Raw genomic sequence first — 9,257 nt, forward strand, 5'->3', positions numbered from 1 at the left:
AATAATAAATACATTTCAGAAGATCCAGTCATTCATTATAGACTGATGATGGATCGAGCACTGAAGGATAATTAGAAAAGAATGCAGTAAAATGCATGATGAATAGCACGGCTCTGACAATGCCATGTGTTAGGAATAACCAATCTCTATTATATAGTTAAAGTTTAGCTAAAGCCCATTGGCTTCACACCTCAGAGCAAGCTCTCAAACAACCATATAAACAAAACAAAAAAAGCATTTAGCCCTTTTGAGTCCTGAGCTGCACTTTCAAAAAACTTTGAGCAAGTGTAACAGCACAGGGCAATAGCTGTGAGTCTCAGATAGTGGAAATGCAATAGCCCACAGTGTGAATTATTAAGCAGCACTATTGAGAGAGAAATCGGGAGAGCAGAGGAAATGGGGTAATGGGATATTAAGTTTTGCTCAATCTGAGGACTAAAGGTTCGCATGGCATCTCAGGCCCTCGTGTCACATCAACCTCCTGCTCCTGCGCTTGAGATTTATGTATTTATTTATTTTACAAGCTCCCTGCTTCACACAAAGCAATCTGTTCTTGCTGTGACAGGTGGAGAGAGCTATTGAGACGATGCTATAAACAGCGCATGCTGGAAACCGCCGTCTCTAGAACATTCTTTGAATAAAACTTTTGTAGCCACTAAAATTCATATATAGGCTGGGCGATCATGTAATCTTAATGGAAGATGTTGTAATCAAACGCATTCATAAAATTATATTTTACATTAAAATGTAAGATCTCACATAAATGACATAGAAAATTTACTTATTTTGATTTCGGAAAATTGACAAGGAAATTTGACTTGATATTTAGTTTATTTAACTTCATGTACTGAACCAACAACACAAAAGTATGTCAGTGATACAAAAAACTAACCAATATCAATGTATAAAGTCAAATAAGCATTATAAATTTCAGTTTAGGTAAAGGATGCACGAGATCTTTTGAAGAAATTAAGCTTTATTAAGAGTGTCCTTTAAACATTAAATTTTTTATTTACTATTTTAATATTACAAAATTTGATAAAAGACAAAACATCTAATTTGGGTGTCTACAACAAGCTAAATTTAAAAAAGCTCTACATAACATACACAGAAAGCAGAGTTAATGCAAGTTACTTGTCTCCCTTAAGGCTTCAAATACCTTTTGAGAAAATAAAAATGTCAAATGTTAAAAAAAAAAGTATTGGCAAGTGTAAAGCCACGTGAATTAAAGCATACTGACAAAGTATAAAGATTTAAAATGACAATTCTTTTTTGGGGGGGGGACTGCATTGTAATCCTTCAAAGGATTAATTCACTGAACCTTGGGCCATCCAAGATGTACTGCAGAGGATTTTTTTCTTCAGTTGAACATTAAAGAACTTTTTTTAATCTGAAACTGTGGTCCTTAATGACATAAAATATGTCAAAGACTACTAGCACTCGAGGGTAAAAGCAAAACAAAAACAAAGTTAATAATACCTGTGGCTCCTGATGATACAATGAGATTTTATGAAGTGAAAGAATCTTTCTGTGAAAGAACCTAAACACAATTATTAGCCGCAATCAACAGCCTTATCAAAAAGCTGTGATGTCAGGGGTATTAGGGGGCTCGCTTTACATAATTCAGCCCTAGAGAAAAATAATTAGAGACCCCTGAAAAAGATATTGCCATTTATGGTTACATAAAGAACCTTTAACATTGGCAGAACCTCGTCATTGCATAAAAGATTCTTTCCAGTGACAAAATGTTCTTTAATATTGGGAGGAAAAGTTTTACATACTAAAAAAACTTTTATAAATATAATAAATCTGCACACTAAGAAAAAAAAAGGTTCTTTTAGGAATCATTTACTGAATGGTTCTTCGTGAAACCAAAATTGATTCTTCTATGGCATCATGAAAAACAGCCATTTTGTAACATTTATTATAAAGAGAGTGCAACCCTTAAAATAGCCATATATTTGTTTATTAGAAATGCATATTTTTAAAACTAAAGAACCAGTTAATAGTAAAAATGAATGTTCAAAGATCTTCAATCTTTAGAGATACCACTATGGAATCTTTAAAAATTAAGGTTCCTACAGTATTTAGAAGTTTTGGAGTGATGCCATTGAAGAACAATTTTGGTTTTCACTCTAGAATCTTTTGACAAATGAAAAAGATCTATGAATGTTAAAGGTTCTTCATAGAACCTTCAATGTCAATAAAGAACCTTTATTTTTAAAAGTGTAAGTGTAAGTGATTGATATAGCTGTTAATTAAATGATTATTATTCATAAAGGCCAGCATTAAGGCTATGTGTTAAGTCAATGTTAGGACAGCACATCTAAATGAATGGGGAAGGCCAGCACTGCCATTGTCGGCCACTGCCGCTAGCCACACGAGTCCAAACGAACTACAGGGTTAAACAGAGAGCCTGACAAGCCAAACCCTTTGTCACCCACAATAATATCCACTGTGAGCTCCCTTGTAAAGGAAAGTTTAATAAGAGCCTCTGGGCAGGAAAAAGAGGGTATAACAGACCTTACATTACTAATTGAAATAGCTTTTTTGACCCAGAGGGCATCCTAATATCAGAAGTTATTACAGTTTGCCTATTCTACTGAGGCAGCTCTCCGTGATCAATTAAGATTAACTCGTTTTATTGCTCCTCGGGCTACTTGTAAACAGTGCTGGACGTGTCTTGTCTTTTCAGTACCACTAAGAAAAAAAAGGAAATATAGTACTAAAACAGCAGCTTTATATGATGTTGGTTTTTAAAGGAAACGATTTATTTCTGTTCTTATTCATTTATTCATTCATTCATTTTTCTTCGGGTTAGTCACTTTTATCAGCGTTATCCACAGCGGAATGAACTTATCCAGAGTATGTTTTACACAGTGGATGCCCTTCCAGCTGCAATCCAGCACTGGGAAACACCCATACACTCTTGCATTCACACACATACACATTGGACAATTTAGCATATTCAGTTCACCTATACCCGGAGGAAAACCACACTAACACTGGGAGAACAAGCAAACTACACACAGAAATGTCAACTGACCCAGCTAGGGCTCGAACCAGCAACCTTCTTGCTGTGAGGTGACCGTGCTAATAAAATAATATCTTATATTAAAATGTAAGATGGTAAGATCTCACATAAATGACAAGGAAATTTGACTTAATATTTAGTTTATTTAACTTTATGTGCTGAAGCAGCAACACAAAAAGTATTTCAGAGATTCAAAAAACTAATTCATATCAACGAGATCTTTTGAAGACATTAAGCTTTATCAAGAGTGTCCTTTAAACCTTAAAACAATGTGTAACTATTTTAATATATTACAAAATTGAATCAAAGATAAAACATCTGATTTGGGTGTCTACAACAAGCTAACTTTACAGAAGCTCTACATAACATACACAGAAAGCAGAGTTAATGCAAGTAACATGTCTCCTTTAAGGTTTCAAATAGCTTTAAAATTTCAATAAAAAAAGTGTTGAATGTTAAGTGAAATAATTATGATTTAATTATACAGTATATTATACCACTAAGCCAACGTGCGGCTCTTTGTGTTGTAATAGATTTTAAAATGTTTTTTTTTTATTGTGGTACAGCTGACAACTTTTTTTCTGATGTAAGTTTTCAGTCACATGGTCCTTGAGAAATCATTCAGATATGAGGATCTGGTGCCAGTGTTAACTGTTGTTGTATGTTTGACTTAAACCTTTAAATTTAAATAGTTTAAAAATATATTTTGAGTTTTCAACCAGGATGCCTTTTTGTGTGGAATCTGTTTTCTCCTCATGTTCGCATATTTAATACAACGTTCAATTATTTTTTTCTTTTTTTTACTTCTTTTTATTCGCTTACAGCTTTATTGTTTATTCTGTTTTAATTTCATTTCACATTTCCCATATTTTTGATTTTTATGAATTATTTATTACAAGTTTCATTCATTTAGAAATATTTTCATCGTAACTACAGTAGCTGGTGTTTTTTTTTTTTTTTGTAAATTTGGATTTAACATGTATGCATTTATTTTTATTACTAGAATTTAAAATATTTTCATTTAATAATTAAAATTGTATTTATTTAGAAACATTTCCATGGCAACTAGCAGAAATTATTGTGTTTGTTTGTTTTTCTTTTAAATTGATTTTCCATGTATTTTATTCAAATTTAAATAGTTAAATATTTTATATTTTATAAATATTTTTCTAGCATTACTGTTTTGAAAAACATTTCTTATTATCATCAATTGTTTTGACTGAAAACATTTAACACACACACACACCACACACGCATGCACGCACGCACGCACGCACGCACGCACGCACGCACACACACACACACACACACACAGTTGAAGTCAGAATTATTAGCCATTTTATTTGCCATATTATTTTTGCCATGATGACAGTAAATAATATTTGACTAGATATTTTTCAAGACACTTCTATACAGTTTAAAGTGACATTTAAAGGCTTAACTAGGTTAATTAGGTTAACTAGGCAGGTTAGGGTAATTAGGCAATTTATTGTATGACAATGGTTTGTTCTGTAGACTATTAAAAATATATATATAGCTTAAAGGGGCTAATAATTTTGACCTTAAACTGGTTTTAAAAAACTTAAGAACTGTTTTTATTCTAGCCGAAATAAAACAAATAAGACTTTCTCCAGAAGAAAAAATATTATCAGACATACTGTCCAAAGTCCAAAGACATGCGGTACAGGTGAATTGGGTAGGCTAAATTGTCCGTGGTGTATGAGTGTGAATGAGTGCGTGTGGATGTTTCCCAGAGATGGGTTGCAGCTGGAAGGGCATGCACTGCGTAAAACATTTGCTGAATAAGTTGGCAGTTTGTTCCGCTGTGGCAGAATTAATAAAGAGACTAAGCCGAAAAGAAAATGAATGAATGAATGAATACTGTGAAAATTTCCTTGTTCTGTTAAACATCATTTGGGAAATACTTTAAAAAGAAAAACTAATTCAAAGTGGGGCTAATAATTCTGACTTCAACAGTATATACTTAAAAAGATACTATGATGAATAACAGTTTTTTAAAAATAGCATTTATTTAAAATAATAAAACATTTTATAGCATTATAAATGTCTTCACTGTCACCATTTAAATGCATCCTTGCTAAATTTAATTAATTGGAATTTTTGGTTAGTTTGTTTTCTAATACAGACCCCAAACATTTGAATGGCTGTTTTTGGAATGAAATTGTATAACTTAATTAATTGTATAAAATAATTAATTAACTAAGACATCTAAAATTTGATCTAAAATATAGAGAATAAAGGGCATTTTTTCCCAATAAACCTAAAAAATATATTTTTTTTCCAAAAAAAGCTATCTTTTTAGCATTGTACTGTATGTGTTTACAATAATAATACTAATTGGATGTTCTAATTCAAAAACATCAATAAAACAAACAAAAAAGTTTATTTAACATAGAAAAAAAACATACGTGTTTCTAAAAAGGTTCTTCCAGATGAGTTACATCAGACCCTTCATCCTCCAGTCAAGGCTATAGTCAATAAGCAGTGTGTGTGTGACACACAGACTGCTACTGTACACATGGGCCGCTGCCCAGACAAAATGACAAATGGACTATTCTCTGACACCACAATGAAATTTACTGCACGGAGAGGTTGAAAAAAAAAATGATGAATGGCCATAATCAATGCACTGCCATTACAAGAATCACGGCAGTTTAAACCAATGGAGCAGTTTTTTTGTTCATTCACATGAGGAAGGGAATCAAACACATTTAATTGCCACAAATGCACTGCATATAGAATGTCTGTAGAAATACATGCCATTGATTTTAAGAAACAAATAGCTCTCAGGTGCAAATGCATCACACAGTATGTACCTGCACATATATCATAGTGCAAGTCATTGAGAGCGTCTGCCATTAGTCGCGCAGTGCGGCAGGAAAGGAAATGAGCTCGCTTGCATTTTCAGGGACAAACAACAGCTAGTGTTTCCCTACTCATTAGTCGCAAACCACATCTAAATAAAGAATCCATAGCTTAAGTGTTTGATCTCCCAGTTGTCTTCTTAAATGCATGAGTAATGCTGTGATCAATATGTACAGCCCACTAGGAGAAATATGATGCGTTAATTCATCATTAACCCGAATGGGTTGGGGTTAATATGTGCCCTTTGCTTCTAAAACACATTTTCTTTCACATTTTCCTTCACTGGAGAAATCTGTCGAGCTCATTCTAAAAGACGTGAATTGCTTGAAGATTCACTTTAGATGTGAAACATGGATCACGATAATCTTTTCGTTTTCCTCATGACACTGTTGCTAATGATCGCATCTGTTCAACTCAGTCGCTTAAACATTTATTATCATACACAACAATGTCTGATTCTCAAATACTTTACAATTGAACTATAGTTAACTGAAGGTCATTCTATCTAAACCCCTGGTAAACAGAATCCTGGGTTATCCTGTTCATGTTTCTGATAAATTTAGCATGGTTAACAGTTAATCTTAGGTATTAATGTGCTGATGTTTAAACATTGTGTTATCCTAAATGCGTGGTTAATATGTCATGTTAAAAATGGGTCACTGTCTTAATGAAGACAGCAAGCAAACTTTTCTATAAAGACTCTACACACTTTTGGCTAACTATTAATGTAAGAATGTGATGCATTTTTTAATGTGAAACTGTGGTCCTTATTGACAAAATATACATATTTTAACTATTTAACATTGGTTTTGCCTCAGTCTTAAATCAACTCGTCACCTTAGAATTATAAGGTTTTATCTGACATTTTTGTCAAAATTGAGTTATTCTTATTATATGACAACTTATTTACATTGTGATGTTTTTTTTTTACAATTTAAGACTTCTTATTTAAAAAACTAAAACGGTTATCTACGAAGTCAAACTCTAGATTGGCTCTAGATAACTCTAGATAAGGTTCTTTATGTAAGGCAAACAGCATTTCGAATGCACGTTTGTGAATCAATTAGGATTAGCTTTCTTTGTCATTTTGCTGGACTGCTCCATTGACAGTGGGAATGATCAGAAAGAAACCCAAAATCAGAGATGACTAAACAATGCCACAAGCAAGCTGTGTGTAAATGTGATGATTTACAAGCATTTTTGACATTATAAGATAGAACCTTATAAATCTAAGGTGATGAACTGTTCATTAAGAATGCACAGTGTTTCTGTGAGATATGATTATGTCGATTGCTGAGTAACATTCTTGAGCGCAAATTTTTTTTAGTGTTTTACCATGGCGTTAACCTCATAATAAAAAGTATCAAATGTTCCTTTGTTGGTTAAAAGCAGCATTTAGAACAAACCTAAGGATTTTTAGATGTTAGTATCAGCATAGTCAATGATATCTAGAAGCTAATTTGCTCTAATAACAGTGACAGAAATGTGCAGTTTGTCACTTCCGCCTATAAATGGATCAACAATTTGACATCACCTCATACTTCAAATTCTCTTCAAATCTTTCAATCAAATGCTCTCTAGTATGCTTTTTATTTTATGTGCTTGAGCTCAGCCACCCTTTCTGACAAATTGCTATTGGCTCTTTTGGTAACACTTAAGTTTAGGTTACAATTCATGCTATTCATTACTGGCTCATTACCTACCTATTGTCAAGGTATTACCTTCATTAGTAGTTATAAAGTATGATCTTATTCTACGTCCCTAATCCTACACAAAACCTAAACCTACACTCTGAAGAAGGATGTTTGTTGTTTGTTCAAACTTATATAAAATGAGCTGAAACAAAAGTTTTAAAAGTTTTTTTTTGTGATAACTGTTTCATGTTTAATCCACGGAAATTTGCAAAAACAACTAAGCTAACTTATTCTTTTATGTTGTCCCAACACAAATCGATTGTGTGGAACATTGTACAGTGTACGTCAACCTTACAAACTATTGACAAGCAGCAAATTACTTGTTTGTTAAGCTATTTTAAGTGGAGGAGCTACTATATGGCTTGCCCAGTCTTTATGTTTCAGTTGACATAATGTCAAACATCAAATGTAAAAAAGAAAGAAAGAAAGAAAGAAAGAAAGAAACAAAGAAACAAAGAAAGAAAGAAAGAAAGAAAGAAAGAAAAGAAAAGCACATTTCAAAGCACTTGATGGGAACTTTAAGCAGAGTGTGTGTCCCACATGGTGTATTTTTTATTGATTCAAAAATGTTTAAATGCACACTCTAACAGCATGTAACATTTCTCTTTAATGAAACATTAAACAACTCATTCTATTCCATGCAGTGACTAATTGATACTCTCTTAAGGAAAAGGCTTCTAAACTGTACTAAACTATGATTTATCTGTTTGTAATAATTTTCCATTTTCATAAAGTTCTATTACATTGATTTTGTTAATCAATAGTTATTAACTTATCTTTTGGACTGTTAGGGTATAAAAAACTGTATAAAAAAACAGTGTGCAAGTTCTTTATGGTGTTAAAAAGATACAGTTTTAGAGTCATTATTTTTCATACTTTTGTGACTGAGAATGCTTATACATAACCCACAGTAAGATATTTTTTTCAATCAAATGCAATATATGCAACGGAACAGCCATAGTCACTATAGTATAAACCAGTTACAAAGTTAAACTCAAAGAAAAAATGATTTACCTGTTGACAGAGTGTTGACAGACTGTATGGCTGATGGTTGAGCTCTAGAAAATCAGCAAGGTGTTTTGACAATTACAGATTTGCGAGAAAAAAAATGTGACAAACTAAAAACATTTAACACAAAGAAACACGTAGGCATAAATGGGTTCTTTAAGATGATATGTTCAAAAAAGAACCACTACTGTAAAGGTCTATTAAAGTATCAACTTTACTTTGTACAGAAGATGTTTTTTGTATTAAATATAAAAAAATAAATTGATAAACATTAGATAAACTATACACAGGTTTAGTTAGGTATGGTGGGAACATGTCAAGCTATAAACATACAGTGTTTGAATAACAAGGCAGTAATGTTATTTTCCCTTGCAGACTTTTTCCACTCCTCCATAAGGTTGAATATTAACAAGACTATGTAACATATTGTCTTAATGGTTATAAAACGTAGTAAACTATAAATAGAAATGTTTATGTATGTTAATAAAACTATAAATATATGTGTGAAACTATAATCTCTGGGTGGTTTCCTGCATCCATAAATTGTGTTTAACTTTAAAATCACTTCTAAATGTTCTCAACCTACAGTATACGCTTGAGTCTACAATGTATATGCTGTGCAAAAAGTAGCAAAC

This window comes from Danio aesculapii, chromosome 13, assembly GCF_903798145.1.
Source record: "Danio aesculapii chromosome 13, fDanAes4.1, whole genome shotgun sequence".
NCBI classification, from domain to species: Eukaryota; Metazoa; Chordata; class Actinopteri; order Cypriniformes; family Danionidae; genus Danio; species Danio aesculapii.